The sequence below is a fragment of the Callorhinus ursinus genome, unplaced genomic scaffold, assembly GCF_003265705.2.
Source record: "Callorhinus ursinus isolate GAN/ISIS: 27379988/994484 unplaced genomic scaffold, GSC_fseal_2.0 scaffold3, whole genome shotgun sequence".
NCBI lineage: Eukaryota > Metazoa > Chordata > Mammalia > Carnivora > Otariidae > Callorhinus > Callorhinus ursinus.
In genome coordinates this window covers 77,256,400-77,274,763 of record NW_027397065.1, presented here as the reverse complement: position 1 = coordinate 77,274,763, position 18,364 = coordinate 77,256,400, and the positions used below count along the sequence as shown (strand labels likewise).

The 18,364-nt window shown below is 34.4% G+C and overlaps 1 protein-coding gene across 1 annotated transcript in view; it reads right to left on the bottom strand.

Annotated features, from left to right (window-relative positions):
* The window catches only part of CDH18 (cadherin 18), a 990,219-nt gene that overhangs the window by 592,482 nt on the left and 379,373 nt on the right, over nucleotides 1–18,364 (bottom strand). Inside the window, exon 3 of the mRNA XM_073891068.1 lies at nucleotides 14,517–14,660. The gene's annotated coding sequence lies outside the window, so the exon portion shown is untranslated. The remainder of the gene's footprint in view (nucleotides 1–14,516; nucleotides 14,661–18,364) is intronic.

The following is an 18,364-nucleotide window of genomic DNA, read 5'->3' as shown; positions in this document are numbered from 1 at the left end:
TATTACCTTACACCTGCAGAATGGCAAAAACACCAGAAAGAGGAATCCACACATACTGTTGGTGGGAATGCAAACTGGTTTAGTCACTGTGGAAAATGTTATGGAGTTTCCTCAAAAAATTAAAAATACAACTATCCTATGATCCAGTAATTCCACCACGGGTATTTACCCAAAGAATATGAAAACACTAATTTGAAAATATACATGCACCCTTATGTTCATTGCAGCATTTTTTTTACAATAGCCAAATTATGGAAGCAGCCCAAGTGTCCATTGATAGATGAATGGATAACGATGTGGGATGGATGGATATATATGCGCAATGGAGTATTAGTAAGCCACAAAAATAATGAAAACTTGTCATTTGCCACAACATAGATGGAGCTAGAGAATATAATGCTAAGTGAAATAAGTCAGAGAAAGACAAATACCATGGGATTTCATTCATATGTTGAATTTAAAAAACAAATGTACCAAGAAAGAGACAAATAAAAAAAAACAACAACAGACTCCTAATTATAGAGAACAAACTGAAGGTTACCAGAGGGTGGGTGGGGGATGGGTGAAAAAGGTGAAGGGAATTAAGTGTCCACTTATGGTGATGAGCAAGCATTCAGTATAGAATTGCCGAAGCAGTACATTGTATACCTGAAACTAATAGGACACTGTATGCTAACTCTACTGGAATTAAAACTAAAAAAAAGATGTCTAGTGGGGAGGAGGAATAAAAAGACAGAGTACAGATGATTTTGAAATGAAAGCAAGGTATTGGCAGGGTTGGTTCTGCACAATGAAATGCTCTGTATGATACTATAATGGTAGAAACATGTCATTATAACTTTGTCCAAACCCATAAAATGTACACCAAGAGTGAATCCTAATGTAAATAATGGATTTTGAGTGATAATGATGTGTCAGTATAGGTTCATTAAATGGTAACAGATGTGCCACTCTGGCTGGAGAGATTATGCAAGTATGTATATGAGAAATCTCTATACTTTCTGTTCAGTTTTACTGGGAACCTAAAACTGCTCTTAAAGGAAAAAAAAAAGCTATAAAAAAAAGAGAGATTGAAGTCTAACCCTCAGTATCTCAGAGTGTGATGTCATCAGGAATTAAGATCTTTATAGAGATATTTGAGTTAAACTTAAGTCATTAAGATGGGTCTTAATCCAATTGACTAGTAGCCTTATAAAGAAGTGGGGGGTGGGGCGTGATTTGGACACAAAGTGTTACATACACAGAACAGACTATGTGAAAATACAGGGAGACCAAGACCACTATCCATGAACCAAGGAATGCCTGAGGCTACCAGAAGCTAAGAGAAAGGCATGGAACAGATTCTCCTCACAGCCAGCCCTCAGAAAGAACCAACCCTAAGAATACCTTGCTTTCAGACATATAGCCTTTAGAAATGTAAGACAATAGATTTCTGTCGCTATAAGCCACACAGATTCTAGTACTTTGTTGCAGAAGTTCTAGGAAGCTAATAAACCTTCTTTCTCAGGATCTGGTATTGAATTGTTTTTATAAAAACACATCATGGATATCCAACATGTAGAGTACAGTTATAAAGCAACTAATGAAGAAAAAGCTACAGCATGCATTATGTCAACAAGGATTAAACTGAGGGCTTAAATAGGCATTTGGCGAAAGAATGGTCCAATTAGAGGCCGCTGCGGTTTTGGGTGGAGATTTGTAGGAACAAATAGATTTGCTGAGGGGAAATCACTAATAGATGTGAGGGTCAATTAAGCTGCAAATGGAAGGTAAAGTCCTTATGGGCCATGAATACCTTAGAATAAAGAACAGATTCCTCCACCTGAGACGGTGGTTCTTTTAACTAAAGTTCATAGAGTCAAGGTGTCCTAATTATATACAAATATTCTTTCTTCCTCATAATCTGCCACAATAACTCTGTGAAGTCTACATTAAGCCAAGTTACAGATATCACTAGATTTTTCTAGTTTATAGTCGAGAAAGTTAGACAGTTGACAAAAATCCAGAGATTAGGTAGAAAATTGGAATACTAAAGAGATCACATCACCAGTTACTACACTCAATGTGTTGAGCTATTTTATGGTCGGCATTACACATTATAATTTACAAATACTCTTTCACTTAAAATAATTCTGAGAGATATGTCAAATATGTATATTATTATTAATATATTAAATAATATAGTTATATAATGTTATAACATATTGATATGTAATAATATAGTATACACTATATATTACATATTATCCCTAATAGCCATTTGAAACTGACAGAGCAAAAGGTATGGTGGGTGTAATGGTATTCTATTCCTTTTTAATAATTGTTGGCAGAATGTTCATATGACCCAATTCTGGTTAAGAACACCCAAGGACAGTTTTGCTAAAGATTTCTTGGAGTGTTTTCTCAGTCTTAAAGAGAAAATCATAGGGATACAGATTATTTCTTTCCTGCTGGATGTGACTAAAGAAGCATTTGGTCTTGGAGTTTTCTGGAAGACATCTTCTGTCCATGAGGGAAGCCAACCTTCATGGATGCTGCCAGCATATGGAAGAATATGCAGACAAGACAATAGGAGCAAAACAGGGCCAGAACACAGACTGGCTCAGACCAGGAGTCTGAAGCATCCCCAAACTCTTTCTTTTGAAAGTTAATAAAGTTCCTTATTGTTAAGGCCTTTTTCAGTTGACTTTTCCATAACTTGTAGTTGAAAGCATGCTAACAAATAGAATTATTCCAATTTTATACATGAAGAAAGCATGTTCAAATGGTGAGTTAAATTGCCCATGATCACAAAGCTAGTAGCTGTTCTATTGTCTTTAATTTCAGTCTTGCATGACTCACTACTTTTGATTCCTTTCTAAAAAGATCTAAAAAGAGTCTTGAATCCAACACTGAAAAAAATTCAGCTTATGATTCAGCACGCCTGTTAGCTTTTGAATAAAAATTTCTTGACAAATAACCCAGTTGAAATTGCTGTTTTTTTCTGGTAGCCTTGAAAAATAAGAATATGGGGGAGACTATATATTTCTGAAGAGTATAGAGATGTTTTGAAACACAAGTCCCAACCCATTATGCTTATTTTTTATCTTATATTTTTCATCTATTGTTTAGTGGACACTGAATAATCATTTAATTCTGAATATGCCAGCTAAAACCAACTCAAAACTAAGTTTTTGTTTTAATTCTGGCATAAAATAAAACACAGTACCTTGGTAAAATAGAACATTTGAATTTTTTTGTATGCTTTGCTGACTTTCTTTACCTGTTTTTCAAACTATACATTAATTACATGGTCTAATGGCAAACAGCAAAATTCTTTAGTCTAATTGTAATGGGAAGATTTAGAAAATTATCTCACACATTTTCTTCCAAGTTAGGTTCTTATCCTAATAATTAACTACAAATATTTCTTATTTATAATCTTATGATCTTGATGTTTTGCAAGATCAACATAGTAAATGACCAGAAAATTAATGCACTTAGTCGTAATTGTTGCATTTTAATTTAAATAGTTCATGTTAACATTTGGGGTAAGTGCTGTTTGCATAGAAAAATGTTAAAAATGAAAACCCCAAAGTTTCTCACTTCAATCTGGTTCTTATTTTTAAAGTTAACAAGATTTTGGCACAAGCTGTACAAAAAAGTATCACTTTGCTATTATTTTATGGCAATTTTATTGTTATTTTAAAACTCCCCTAGAACAGGGTCCAAATATCCTTAGATGAATCATACGTACTCAGACTAATAAAACTTTGCTGCCTCCATAGTACTTTATTTTCATTTAAAAAATTAGTTCAGGGTGCCTGGGTGGCTCAGTTGGTTAAGCGACTGCCTTTGGCTCAGGTCATGATCCTGGAGTCCCGGGATCGAGTTCCCGCATAGGGCTCCTTGCTCAGCAGGGAGTCTGCTTCGCCCTCTGACCCTCCCCCCCTCATGCTCTCTCTCTCTCTCTCTCTCTCTCTCATTCGTTCTCTCAAATAAATAAATAAATAAAATATTTAAAAAAAATAAAAAATTAGTTCAGTTTTGCCACATTACTTGGTACTATTTTCATCATGACTTGGGGGCAGATAATCATCAAAAGATCATTTTTTTCCCCAAAGTTCCTATTCGTATTTCCACAAAGTGACCCTGATGGTATCAAAGGCTTTGTATCTGGTGATTAAAAATTCTTTGAAATATATAAAGTATTTGATGTGTCAATAGTTTAAATATAGTTCATAGGTACAACAATACATGTTGGTGACACTGAGTGTGACAATTTAAAATATATATAAAATGAAAGCGGGAAATAAAAGATCATAAAAAAGGATCTGTGATAAAAGACAAGAATGTGGACTTCATTTAAATCCTGGAAAACTATCTGTGTTTATCAAATTGTCTTTGGAGAGTAGATACAAAAAATTGTGGTACATTATAGAAAATAATACTGTCCGTGTATTAATACACAGGAGTATTTGAAATTGTTTAAGGGAAGCAATTTCAAAAAAGATATATGTACACTAAGGATGAATGTACTTCTCTTTCACACTTGAGAATCTATGCCATGGAGCCAGTTCCAAAATAGAAAATTAAAAGATACTTATGAACTTCAATAATTCAGTAGACATAAGGTAAATACAAAAATGAGGGCAAACTGAATTTTTTTTTAGAGTTATACTGTAATATGTAAAAAAGCTCTTAAAGTAAGGACTTAAGTCCAACTATTTAAAATTTACCTATGGCTTAGGTAACAGTCTAATTTTTTTTTTTAAAGATTTTATTTATTTATTTGACAGAGAGAGAGAGAGACAGTGAGAGAGGGTACACAAGCAGGGAGAGTGGCAGAGGGAGAAGCAGGCTTCCCACAGAGCAGGGAGCCTGATGCGGGGCTGGATCCCAGCACCCTGGGATCATGACCTGAGCCGAAGGCAGACGCTTAACGACTGAGCCACACAGACGCCCCTAATTCTTTTCTTAATTCTGGGTCTCCTTCTTTAGTTTCAATTGTTAATTTACTTAAGCTAGCAGACTACCGGGAGTTTATCCAGTTATTACAATCACATAGTTGTCTCTTGTGTTAGATTTATCTTTTAAACATTGTCTTATAAATCAATAATGATCCCTCCTTTTCTATTTTTGGAATATTTGTACATCACTTTTGCTTTAAAGGAAGAGAGATGGTCACACTCTAAAAAATTAACTTTTCAATAGAGGTAACATTCAAGTATCACAGTACCTTCATGCCAAATTAAGCAAAAGACCCCCAGATTAAGCAAAACCAGAGGTAAAGTTAGAAAGATTAGGGGAAAAGATATAGTCAATTTAAAAGTCTGTGTTTTGTTGCCTCACCATGTATTATTGGACTCATAGGTAAAAGAGAATATTGATTCTTTCTGTTGACCAATCTTGACTGAAATAGAGTCAAGGGGATTTCATTAAGGTGACTGCATTTTTCCTCCAATGTAAGGTAAAACACCAGAGAATGATTTCAGTGGGGGCACGACAGAGTATCTGGCAACATTCAGCAAGGTGAAAACCACAGGGCCCACCTGTCCTTGGATTGTAGACTGTTACTCTACGAAACCTTGCTATAATGAAAAAGAAAATGCTTACCTAAGGATGGACATAAAAGTCTGTTTCCACATTGTTTACAGATTTTAGAATTTGTATTTTGCTGAACCAGCAAAATAGACTAGACATCATTATTCTTGAACAACAAATGAAGAAAGTCTTACAATATTTTGGCTAAAATTATGAAATGACAAAAATGTCCCAAAGAGAAAAATTGTGTATGTGTTTAATAATAGATCTGTAAATACATGTTTAAATGTTTGAGCACTTAATAAAATGATTCACAATAAATTGTGAATAAAATGATTCACAATTTTAATACCACTATTGAGGATAAACTGTCCTCTGTTTGGTATCAAAAATCTGAATTATTGTGGAAGTATTTATGTATATTTCTCTTTCTTTCTTTTTTTTTTTTTTAAAGATTTTATTTATTTATTTGACACACAGAGAGAGCGAGAGTGGGGGGGAGAGAGCACAAGCAGGGGGAGCGGCAGGCAGAGGGAGCAGGGAGCTCCCTGCATTAGCAGGGAGCGCGACGTGGGGCTCGATCCCAGGACTCTGGGATCATGGCCTGAGCTGAAGGCAGCGGTTTAACCAACTGAGCCACCCAGGCGCCCCTATGTATATTTTTCAAGGCCCATCTCACCTATGACCTCCTCCACAGATCTTTCTTCTCAAGCATTTATAATAGGTTCTTTTTATTTTTATTTTTCTTACCATATTTTAGCAAGTAAGGTATACTTTGATTTTATGGTCCTCCACAATGCATCATATACCATTTTTTTAATATTTAAGAGTCCAAATGAGTAATGAAAGTTAAGAAGATTTATGACATTGAATGGAAAAAAAAGGACTAGCTTAATATGTTCACAGATATTGAAGAATACACCTGGTTGAGATTACATTAACTGTGGGAAAACCCATAAATAAAATGCAATACTAATATGTTTTAAAAAATCATTTTAGGGGCACCTGGGTGGCTCAGTCGTTAAGCGTCTGCCTTCGGCTTGGGTCTGGACCCCGGAGTCCTGGGATCGAGCCCCGCATTGGGCTCCCTGCTCGGCGGGGAGTCTGCTTCTCTCTCTCCCTCTCCTTCTGTGCTCTCCCTCTCTTTCAAATAAATACATAAATAAATAATCTTTAAAAAAAATCATTTTAGATTTAATTTATTGACTATTGATTTAAATCCACACTTTTTGTCATAAAAATATATAACATAAAAATGGTTAAAATGATAAACTTTAAGTATGGCATAAGGACATCTACATTGTTGTTCAATCATCATTATGCATTTTCAGAACTTTTTCTTTCCAAATTGAAACTCTGTACCTATTAAATAACTCACTATGTGAGTTATAGTCCACATCCAGGAAATATCTTCAGATCATCATAAAACTAACCACTAAAAGAAACAGCTCCCCCAAAAAGCTGAAAGTGATTGCCAGTCCAATCCGTGTCAAACAATCCTGCAGCACTCAGCAGCGACACAAACTTCGGAGGTCGGTGTGAGGAAGCTGCCTTTGTGAAGAGGCCTTATTTTAAACCAAAAGGAAACTAATCCCCTAGAGGCATTTACCCAAGTGTCTAGCTGTGCAGGATGAAAGCCTAAGAGACCAAAAAGAAACAACTGAAAGCAGGGTGTTCTTAGAAGCACACTCCATGCCAAGGAAACAAATTCAAGACTAAGTAGGAAGGGACTAGTAAATATGCCATGCTCTCAGTTGAGACTCAGAGGTCTGCCCCCCTAGAAACTAGCAAAATAAGATATAAATTATTAGAAGACCAGGGCACCTGGGTGGCTCAGTTGGTTAAGTGTCTGCCCTTGGCTCTGGTCATGATCCCAGAGTCCTGCTCCGTAGGGAGCCTGCTTCTCCTCCCCCCACCCCGTGCTTATACTCTCTATCTCTCTCAAATAAATAAATAAAATCTTAAAAATAAAATTATTAGAAGACTATGACCCAGCCTGGAATCAGCTCAGTCCATACCTGATTGGATTAAAGTGAGGTTTCCAGTCTAGCAGCAGATTAGAGGATAGGGTGATAAATCGTCGCTAGAAATATTAATGACTTCTAGGACTTTTTTTTTTTTTTTTAAATTTCCAAGAAAATAAAGAGGCAATAGAAACAGATCCATATATAACTCTGATATTGAAGTTAACAGTAACAGATTTTAATCAACTGAATGAACTGTTCAAAAGTGGTTGAAAGGCTGTAGAATTGGAGCAGAAAACAAGTCTATATAACATAACTACATGGAAAATTCTAGAACAAAAAAAGTATTCTAAATTAACAACGGATTATTGGATGACAGATTGGAAATGAGAGTGATAGTGAACTGGAAAATGGATGAATAGAAAATACATAGATTGAAAAACAAAAGTAAAAAATAAAAACTTTTAAGAGGGTGATTTAAGAAGGGGATCTTAGAATCCAAGAGGCAAGGAGAATGGGAAACAATTATCGAAGAGAAAAATGGCTACAAGTCCACAAAATTTGAAAGCCATCAAGCTACACCTTTACTATACAGTTGAAAACCTAAGCATAGGGCGCCTGGGTGGCTCAGTTGGTTAAGCCACCGCCTTCGGCTCAGGTCATGATCCTGGAGTCCCGCGATCGAGTCCCGCATTGGGCTCCCTGCTCAGCAGGGAGTCGGCTTCTCCCTCTGACCCTCTTCCCTCTCGTGCTCTCTCTCTCTCTCAAATAAATAAATAAAATCTTAAAAAAAAAAAAGAAAACCTAAGCATAAGTACTCAAAAAACCTCATATAGACCCATCTTTATTTATATTTATCTTATTTATATAAATGCACACAATGTTTGATATGTGTATACAGGCTTATATGTAAATATATACAAAATATTCAGAAGTGTCCTGTTCCTTCGAGGTTATTTTAAACAAAATAACTAAAATGCCAGACCAAAATATTCTTAAATTGCTGAGAGAAAATAGACAGTCAACCATGGTTTTTGTTCTCATCACAAATATTAATTGTGAAATGAAATATAGTTTTTTTCAAAATAAAATTAGCCATACATTAATATAAACTATATAAACTATATAAACTATAAGGGAACTCCTTTAGCCCAAGAAAAAGTATACCAGAAGTAAATAGAGATATGCAGATATAAAATGAAAACAAATACATAAAAAATTGTAAGTGAATTTTAATTTCATAAAGTTGTAATAATGGGTATGGGTTTAGCATGTAGAGAGAATTAAAAAGCATGAAAGACACTGAATAGAACTAGTTTTGGGAGGTTAGCATTTTCTTTCAAATGATATTCTTATTAACCATAAGAATTTAATTATGTATTTTGGAATCTCCAATTTAAATGGCAGGAGAAAAAAGTTACGTTTTACTCAAAGTGATCTATAACGAAAATACTAAGGGGAAATAGATTTCAAAAGGAGGCACTAAGAGAAAAAAATGTTACACAAAACAATGAAACAAATGGGACAAAGAGTACAATAAAACACACAAAGCCAAATGTCAGTGATTACATTGCAAATTAATGGCATATGTCCATTAGTTCAAGTCAAAATTCATCAAAACAGATAATTTTTAAAAATCAACTATATGCTTCTCACAAAAATTGCTTTCAATGTAAGAAGTGTTTTTGTATGAAATAGTTAGCAGTCCTTTGTCATTCTTACGTCCTATGTCATCAATTGTAATATTGATTTTTCGATAGGGTATTTAGTCATACAGATAATTTTAATGTTTACACATTTTTTCTTTTTCTTGAGGAGATCCAGTTTCCTTGGTGTTAATTTTTTGAGATTAATCCACTCGTTGATTATACTCAAACCGTTTCTCCTACGTTTTCTTGCAATTTTTAACTTTTATATGTATGTCTTCAAATTTCTAGGTCAAAAGTCCTTTCCCAGCTCCCAAACACAATCCATAATTTTCTCACTGTCAAAATATGATTACAACATACCATACAATTATGAATGTTGTAATCCATTTGTGCATCTTCTGTTGTTTCACTACTTTATGTTCTTTGCCAATGTAGTACTGATTTCACTAAGATAAAATTTATAGTATGTTCCAATGACTAATGAAACAATATTCTAGAGATTCATTTCTTTTTGAGGTTTTCTTGGTTGTTTTTAAATACCTATTCCTTAACACATATTTTAGATTTTATCTAGAGACAAAAATTTATTTGAATTTATTGAAAATGTATTTAGTTTCTGTATTAAATTTTTGATAAACAGAATTCTATAAGAACTGCATTTTTTGATATTTTAAAGTCACTTTTCCCTTATGCTGACCTCGTGTTCTCTCTTTTCCATTACGTCATGTAATTTATTTAAATGGGTTCTAGATTGACTTCTTAACTAGTAATTCTATTTTATTTCTGCCTTAAAGGAAATGGGATATATTTCCCAATTTCATTTGTATGTTAGAATAGCGATAAACAATTGTTTTATATGGCTTATTCATTTGATTTTTCTATACTTCTAAAATATTTTATTGGATATCAATGATACATCTTACCTTCATGAAAAAATTATCACCTCTTATTTTCAAATTTTTCAGTTAACTACTTTATTATTCCAATTAAAACCTCAAAGACTGTCCTACATAGTAATGAGACCGACAGATAGTTTCTTGTACACTTGGTTTTAATTGTATGATTTTAGCACTCAGGGTCATTTCATTGAGGGGAAAATACAGGGCATTTACAGCTCAACAAGAGGTTCTTGTTATAGTTGGTCACAAATACAAACATAGGATTTAGAAAAATACTAAAATTGTTCACCACAAATATTAAATTTGGCCAACAATTTTATCTCTTTCAATTCTAAAATTTCATCACATATTCACTTGTCTCTTCCCAAATCAGATAGTAACCTAACTTTGGAATGCTAGAGAGATTACTTCAGAGATACCAGGGCAACAGTATATATATTTTATAGATAAAACTAAATTTCATCAAATATTTAGAGTGAAACATAAAATGCAATCAACACTTAAATACTTGGAAAGATGTTAATATTTTGCTAAAATTTTCAGTTTTTATCCAGATGTCTGGCAGCACATAAGGAAAACAAGACACTCTGTGAATAAACATAATCTCAATTACTCCAAAATGTGGTTTTTCCACCGAATTCCAATTTTCATTTTAAGGGAGAACATAATCAAATGTTGGATGATTGTAGAGATTAACAATCCTGGCTTTTAAGGACAAACTATTATAGTGCATTCACTAATCATTTCAATGCTCATGCCATTTTTTTTTAAGATTCTATTTATTTGAGAGAGAGAGAGAATTTCTTTTCTTTTTTTAAAAGATTTTATTTATTTATTTGAGAGAGAGGGAGAATGAGAGATAGAAAGTACAAGAGGGAAGAGGGTCAGAGGGAGAAGCAGACTCCCTGCTGAGCAGGAAGCCCGATGTGGGACTTGATCCCGGGACTCCAGGATCATGACCAGAGCCGAAGGCAGTCACTTAACCAACTGAGCCACCCAGGCGCCCTGAAAGAGAGAATTTCAAGCAGACTCCACACTGAGCACAGAGACTGGTGCAGGGCTCCATGTCATTACCCTGAGATCATGACCTGGACTAAAATCAAGAGTCTGACAGTTAACAGACTGAGCCACCCAGGTGTCCCATCAATGCCTATGCCATTTAAACAAAGACTGAGTTAGGGGACAGTGAAAGTTTCAGCAGTTTTGTGCTTGTTGCTGTCGTCATTTTGATATGACCCAAAATAAAGACAAGATATACTGATGGCTTATTGACTCCTGATAGGAAGTATTCTTTTAAAATTAAATATCAAGTTATTTTCAGGAAGAAATTACTATCACCTATTTTTATTTTTCTATTAACATAGATCATATACCTATCTATTTGGAAGTATTAATAGCCTTATTTTAACAAGTTTTTTCTAATGTCAGAGAATATTATGGCCTATAGATGACATATAATTTTGTTCTGTAGTTTCTTTTTTTTTTTTTAAAGATTTTATTTATTTATTTGAGAGAGAGAGAGAATGAGAGATAGAAAGCACGAGAGGGAAGAGGGTCAGAGGGAGAAGCAGACTCCCTGCTGAGCAGGAAGCCCGATGTGGGACTCGATCCCGGGACTCCAGGATCATGACCTGAGCCGAAGGCAGTCGCTTAACCAACTGAGCCACCCAGGCGCCCTGTTCTGTAGTTTCTAATGGAAGCAATTATTACTACATATCAAGGAACAGAAAAGTCTTCGTAAACAGAAGGGAATACTTGGAATGTATCTATTAGACTCATTTTTCTTAATTTTCTGGTAAAATACATTTCTACCACTGATTTCTGATGATCATTTTTAGTTTCTGGAAGAAATGGTAGCTCTATTTTCTTTTTTTTAGTCTCAAGTTTTTATTTAAATTCCAGTTATTTAACATACAGTATAATATTAGTATATTAGTTTCAGTTGTACAATTTAGTGATACATCACTTACAAGACACCTAGTGCTCATAGATCTATTTCTTAACAAATATCCGTCCCCACACTCTGCAAAAAAGATAATTTTATTAAATATATAATGCAAATATGGAGAAGAGAAAATACTCCTTGGGTAGTATGAGTGGGATATAATTTTGAAACTTTTGTTTGTTAGTGTAACTGGGGGAACTTAGCATATCTGACTCTAGAGTGCTTCTATTTCCCTTGCTGCTGTAAACTATAGCTTAGAAACTTCTGCTTAGACCTGCACAAAGTCATGTTAATCATTGAAGGAATTTTGCTTATAGTCAAGATTTGTGGAAACGACTCTTCACCCAGAACTACCCCCCCCAAGAGATAACTACCTACAGAAATAAAAATGCTATGTTTAAGATTTACTGGAATGACAGGACCGATTTTTGTACACAGATCAACTGACCAAGGACAGAAAGTTTCATAACCTTCCTTGGACCTTCTTTGCAAGTACCTGAATAGCTATAGACATCAGTCACCTCCTGATTCCAATCTCCTCCTTTCTAACATAAGAGAGGCTCTTTCTCCCTCTTTCTAACATAAGAGAGGCTCAATTTTTATGCTGAGTTAAGATGTTTCTTTAGGACAATAGTCGGCCATCCCTTTGGTTTGCTGGCTTTCCTTACCTCAACATCTTGCTTCTTATTGGTTTTTTGCATGATGGAAAGGGCAAGCTTACACTCAGTTACTTTACATCCTTTGATTTAGTATACTAAGTTTTTATTTTAAGAATTGCTGTTTTCCCTGAGACAGTTTCAGAGTTTTTGGTCAAAGAGAAACCTACATTGAGTTCCAATTATTACAAAGCTGTCACTAAAACTTTAAGTTCAATTAAGGCCAGTTGTAAAACATTCTTAATTTCCTTTCCTTGCACCTACATAAAAAAGATTTTACTTCTGGAAGTTGATTATTTGTCATCATTGTACATACTGATTTCGGTAAAAACCATTTCTTCATGTAACATGATGAGTTTTGTTTAGGTGTTTATGTCAGAATGCAATTTCATAGCATCTAAAATTTACCCTAGGTTCCATACATCCAGGTTCCATTTTCTGATCTTTTTCCCCAGTTGCTATTTACTTCCTAGCTTTCCAAAGGTACTACTTAACACCCTAATGCGTTTCATGATCCCCTACCCCACTCATACCACCAAAGATATTTAAAAGAAAAAAAAAAAAGCGCGGTTCTGTTTTTTACCTGTTAGTATAGATTTCACTTTATACTTTAATACACTTAGAAACAATTATAATTCTAATTGAGTACATATATTATAATCATGTAATTATGACTTATGTTTATCTGAGAATTTTTTCTGCCCGTGATACAATTGGTGTCAATAAAGAATAAAATTCCGGCCTGCCGGAACCAAAAGAATTGTTGCCAGGGTGATTCAGGAAGAATTCACAGACAATTATTTTGTATAATGTAAAAAACACTCTTCTTTAGTAAATCCCATTGTAGTTTATAAACCTTCCACAGCATCAACAGATTAAAGCTTTAAAAAGGAATAAGTTTACAAGTACATTCAGGTATACCTGCCACAGGCCAACTTGAAGAAAATGTAAGAGATGCTGCTAATTTCCACTATTGCTAACATCCTCAGAGCATCAAACTAAGAACATCATTAACTGAAACCATGGAAACACAGGCGATAATGACGATCATAAGTGTGGAATTAAATCATTGAAAACAGACTCAGAAGTTTCCAGTTTGTATGTCAGTGACCAAACAGACTAAACCTCAGAGCTAATTCCAGTTTAAAACACTAATGACCGATGAAGGAGAGAGACAATGAGCTAAAATGATGATAGAAGAGCTAGATTACAACAAAACAGCTGAATGTCCATTTTGTATTGCCAACGTTTTACATCAATTTCTTAAATGTAAAGAATTAGAAGTTATTAAAATCAAAAGCCGACACCAGACTTGAAAGTTCCCTGAGCATACAAAATCAGCTTAATCATACATGCAAAGCTTAATTTAGCTTATTTTGCAAGACTGACTTGGCCTGGGTCATTTCTTGCTTATGCCTCTGGAAATCATGAGCAAAACTTAAACTGGTTCCCAAAACTGATATGAAGTAACCACTGACCAATTTTCTATCGCTTAAAAAATTTCTGATATTATAACCAATCACTGTGAAGAATAAACAGTCACTGCTTTCTTACTATGTAAGTTGCTTTATAATAATATGCCCTAGAATCTCATTCCATGTTTTGGTTCAATGAACGGTCTTTTTGTGTGTGCACAACAAACTTTTACTAAGTACTACTTCAATGATTCATTGGTTTTATGCTTGTTAATTTCATGATTTTTAACAAAGTAAAACATAAGAACTGTGTTGAGACTTTATTCAGGCCTTATCTGTCATGTGCGTATAGTAGTCATAATTGAGCTGGAAGTGAGATTTGTACTTGTGTCAGTACTTTAAGACATTTCATATGTGTTTTGTTTCCCCCTTAAAGTCTCCTGACTGTGATTCCCACAGCCTTACCTTCTTCCTGGTGTTGAAGAGGCTTCCCAGCAAAGATCAGCAGATGCCTTCAGCAGAGATTATGGTACCATCATCCACTGGAGCTGAGCAGGAAGAAATATAGTGTCTTCCATGGGTTGAATGAAGAGTTGTTGAGCTGAGGGACTGGGGACCAGAAGTTCCACAAGTCAGAACTTACTTCAGACTCATGCAGAGACAGACTAACTACCTGAGGTTTGGGTTGGCAGTAACTGCCCAGCACTTGGATTTAATTCAGCTTGAGGCCACCTCTCCCATTCCTCTTCATCAACCACTTAATTGCATTCAACTTTGACTCTCAGCAGACACCCATTTGTGGATGTTCAGAAACTAGTAAAACCAGAAGTAGAATCAGGAGGGATAGAAGGAGGGGCCCTTAAGAGGGCAGTGAAAATGGGATAGGTTTGGGAAAAATCACAGGGGTCAAAATTCTTTAAGTTAGCTGGAAGAAGAGATTATGAATCATCTGTGACTAGAATAAGAAGAAAGATTAAGTATTTCTCTCTATGAAGGGTATTAGTTCTTTGGCTCATAATTAGTAAGTTGTTTTTTTTTTTTTTTGGCTTTATAGTGTTCTGGAATAAAACACATAAACACAAAAGCATAAAATCCAGTATGTGTCTAAAAACTGTCTCAATCAGATTGTTACAAAGTAGTATTTTCAGCCAAAAATCCTAATGCCCAGACTGAGCATTCCTGGAACTCAATGCCTTTTGAAGATATCCCACGCCTATTTTGTTGTGTCATGAGCCATTCAGTACAAACAAGAGTTCTCTGTAACAACCCTTGTCAAGTTGTTGGCTTTTAAGCAATGTATTGAAACATGTCTATCTTTTTAGTCTTCTGTTTTTGCAATAGCTGATTACAGTGTTCTTCAAAACGGACAATTTGCTTGAAAGGCTTTCAAATATCCTCTTGAAAAGTAATTCAGACTCACATATCATTGGCCAAAAGGATTTATAAAAGCAACATTTGTGATTACATTTTGAAAGAACACACACAAATAGGAAGTAGATGAATGATAGCACCTCCAAAGGAGATATTTATGGAAAAATGTTTCCCATACTTTAATATAGAATTTATTAGAGTAACTATGTATATATGAACCAAAAGAAAGAAAACTTAGAAAAATAAATGTTAACATAATTAAATGTTACTTTATAGCTTGGAAATTATGTTGTACAAAGTTATCCTTCTTCTGGCTTCCAAAGCCTCAGTCTGTGTGTGTACATGGCTGAAGACTTTCCTCTCTCTTTATGCCCTCTAAGTGAGTATTTATCAACCCTGGTGGCAATTTAGAATCACCTGGCTCACCTTAAAATAGACTTAACCCTTAGATTACACTTTGTTACTAAGATTCAATTGGCCTCAGCTGAGACCTAGGGGACATGGGCATTTTTAGATACAATTTGTAAATGTACATCCAGGTAAGTCTATAACTATAATAAACACACACATGCATATATAACAATATGGTGTTAATATATTGTACTAAACATATCTCCTAACATTTTCTATATACGTATTTAAACTTAATGTGTATATATATATATATATATATATACATGTTTTATATGCATATAAAAGTACATACAATATATATGTGTCTTATATACATAAACATGTACAAATGCATGTGTGTTTGTGTAGATAGATGGATAGATATAGATGTAGATATATATGATTTACATATATAGATGTATTTAAAATCTTGTTTCCTATGAATTTCACAAGGCAAGTTAAGTTACACTGACTTCTTGGAATAGTGGTAATTAATTAAAAATCACCTCTATTGAACAACTGCTATGCACAAATTCCTCTGAGTGATAATGATATGGGTTATAATGTATAAGCAAAAGTCAGGAAACATAGGTAGTAATCCCTGCTCTACTGAAGAGCTTCTAATTGCCTGGGGGTAATCTATCTCGGGGTCAACCTGTGGTCATGTCCCTTCAATGATCTCCTGCAACAGATGAAGAGATTTTTTTCTCAGGTGTTAAAGCAGCCCTTGTAATGGCTCTGGAAATAAAAGAGGGCCATACACTTGGAGTTGAAAGGGAAAGGTGTTGAAGTTTGAAATGTAACAGGAACCTAGATCACATGGGACCTTTAGAACATTCTAAAACCAATTATTTTTGCTTTGTTTTGTTTTTACTCTAAGAGTGATGGGAGGTTATTAGTCTATTTTGAGCACACTCATATTTTAAGAGAAAACAATTGGAAACTCAGTGATATACTCTCATTCCCTCACCTTATAAATGTTTGCCTCATGGTGCAGAAATGGTAATATTATGTGTTCCTACCAAACTGGTAACAGAGCACAGATTAACACTTGTGTTTTCTGTACCAGGAAGAGAAGGATGATTAAATAATGAGAAACTCATCAATGGAGAAGGCATTGACTTAAATCTGTGTAACAACTTCAACTTTGTTTATTGTGCTTTGCTTGATAACTTCCTATAACTGCCTCTCACCAGTATCTTTTGTCTTTAGCTGGAGATGGTATTTCAGGTGGTGACTTGGACCATTTCTGGCAGTTACTCAGTTTTCTTGGGTATCTCCCATGTAGACAGGAGTTATACATGTTATTAAACTTCTATTTGTTTTTTCTTCAGCTGATCTTTTATTACAAGGGAATCTCAGCCAAGAACATAGGAGGGTAGAAGGAAAATTATTTCTCCTCCTTTATATCTGTTAATATATTATGTTGATCATTAAGTTGGAATCACCATTAAGAAAGCAAGATAGGAGGGAGAGAGAGATTATGACAAGACTCATATATGTTATCTCTCAATTTCAGACTTTCTGCATCTGGGATTGTCATATAGATGTCTATGGAAAACATGAAAATAATGTATTTCCCAGCACTGAGTCTGAGAACTGCCAGACCTTCTCCTCCATGGACCCCACATTTGAATACTTGTTTACCAGAGTTTATAAAGTACAAAAATCAATGCTTGCTTTTTTGTTGTTGTTGTTACCCTTGGATAACCTATAGATATATAGTTGCTAATCAGAAATTCCACTTTGTAAAATCTACCAAATGATAGAAATGTATACTTTCAGCCATTCAGCTTACATTTTGGTGATTATACCATTTTACTTGTAGTTTTAAAGATACTATTTTTTTTTCAGGGATTACCTCCATGGCCCTTAGGGATTTGGGTTTGGAATGTGAAATATAAGACCAATTACTGTAGCTAATATTTATACCCACTTCACACCCAAAGTAGTGACAGAATAATGAAAAAGAATTGAGAATCTGGAATACTGAAAATGAATTTGTACTTCTCCCTAATGAAATCTGTTTATTCAGAGCAAAGCAAAAAGAGGTTTTAAGAAAGTTATCTCCCTTAAAATGAAAGCCTAAAGTGCATGCAGATCTGTTTTCCAATTTTTTCTAGTACTTTGCTGTCTCATAATTAAGAATAAAGGATTCACATTTTTATTTATTTTAGCAATTAATAATTGAACTAGGTCAGTTGATTTTTTTTATCTTTTCTGGTCATTGCTTTCAACTACTTAAATACTAGGAAAATGGTTAATTTTCAAGTAAGAGAATTTCTATACAATTATAGTTCATACAATAGTGATATTTTTTCCTTTAATTTCCTCTATTATATTAACCCATATATACCATCTTCCTTTCTTGAGTAAAAGAAGGGAACAAGCAAAGTAGAGCTAATTTTTTACCTTTATACATAAGATTTTCATTTCTCCTCCTGGCTGCTTTGAGTCAAATGTTCAAAGGAAATCCTAGCTAATTCATAATCATTTTGTATTGAAACAGACTCACTAGTGAAATTTATCCAAAAACATTTTTTTTCTTT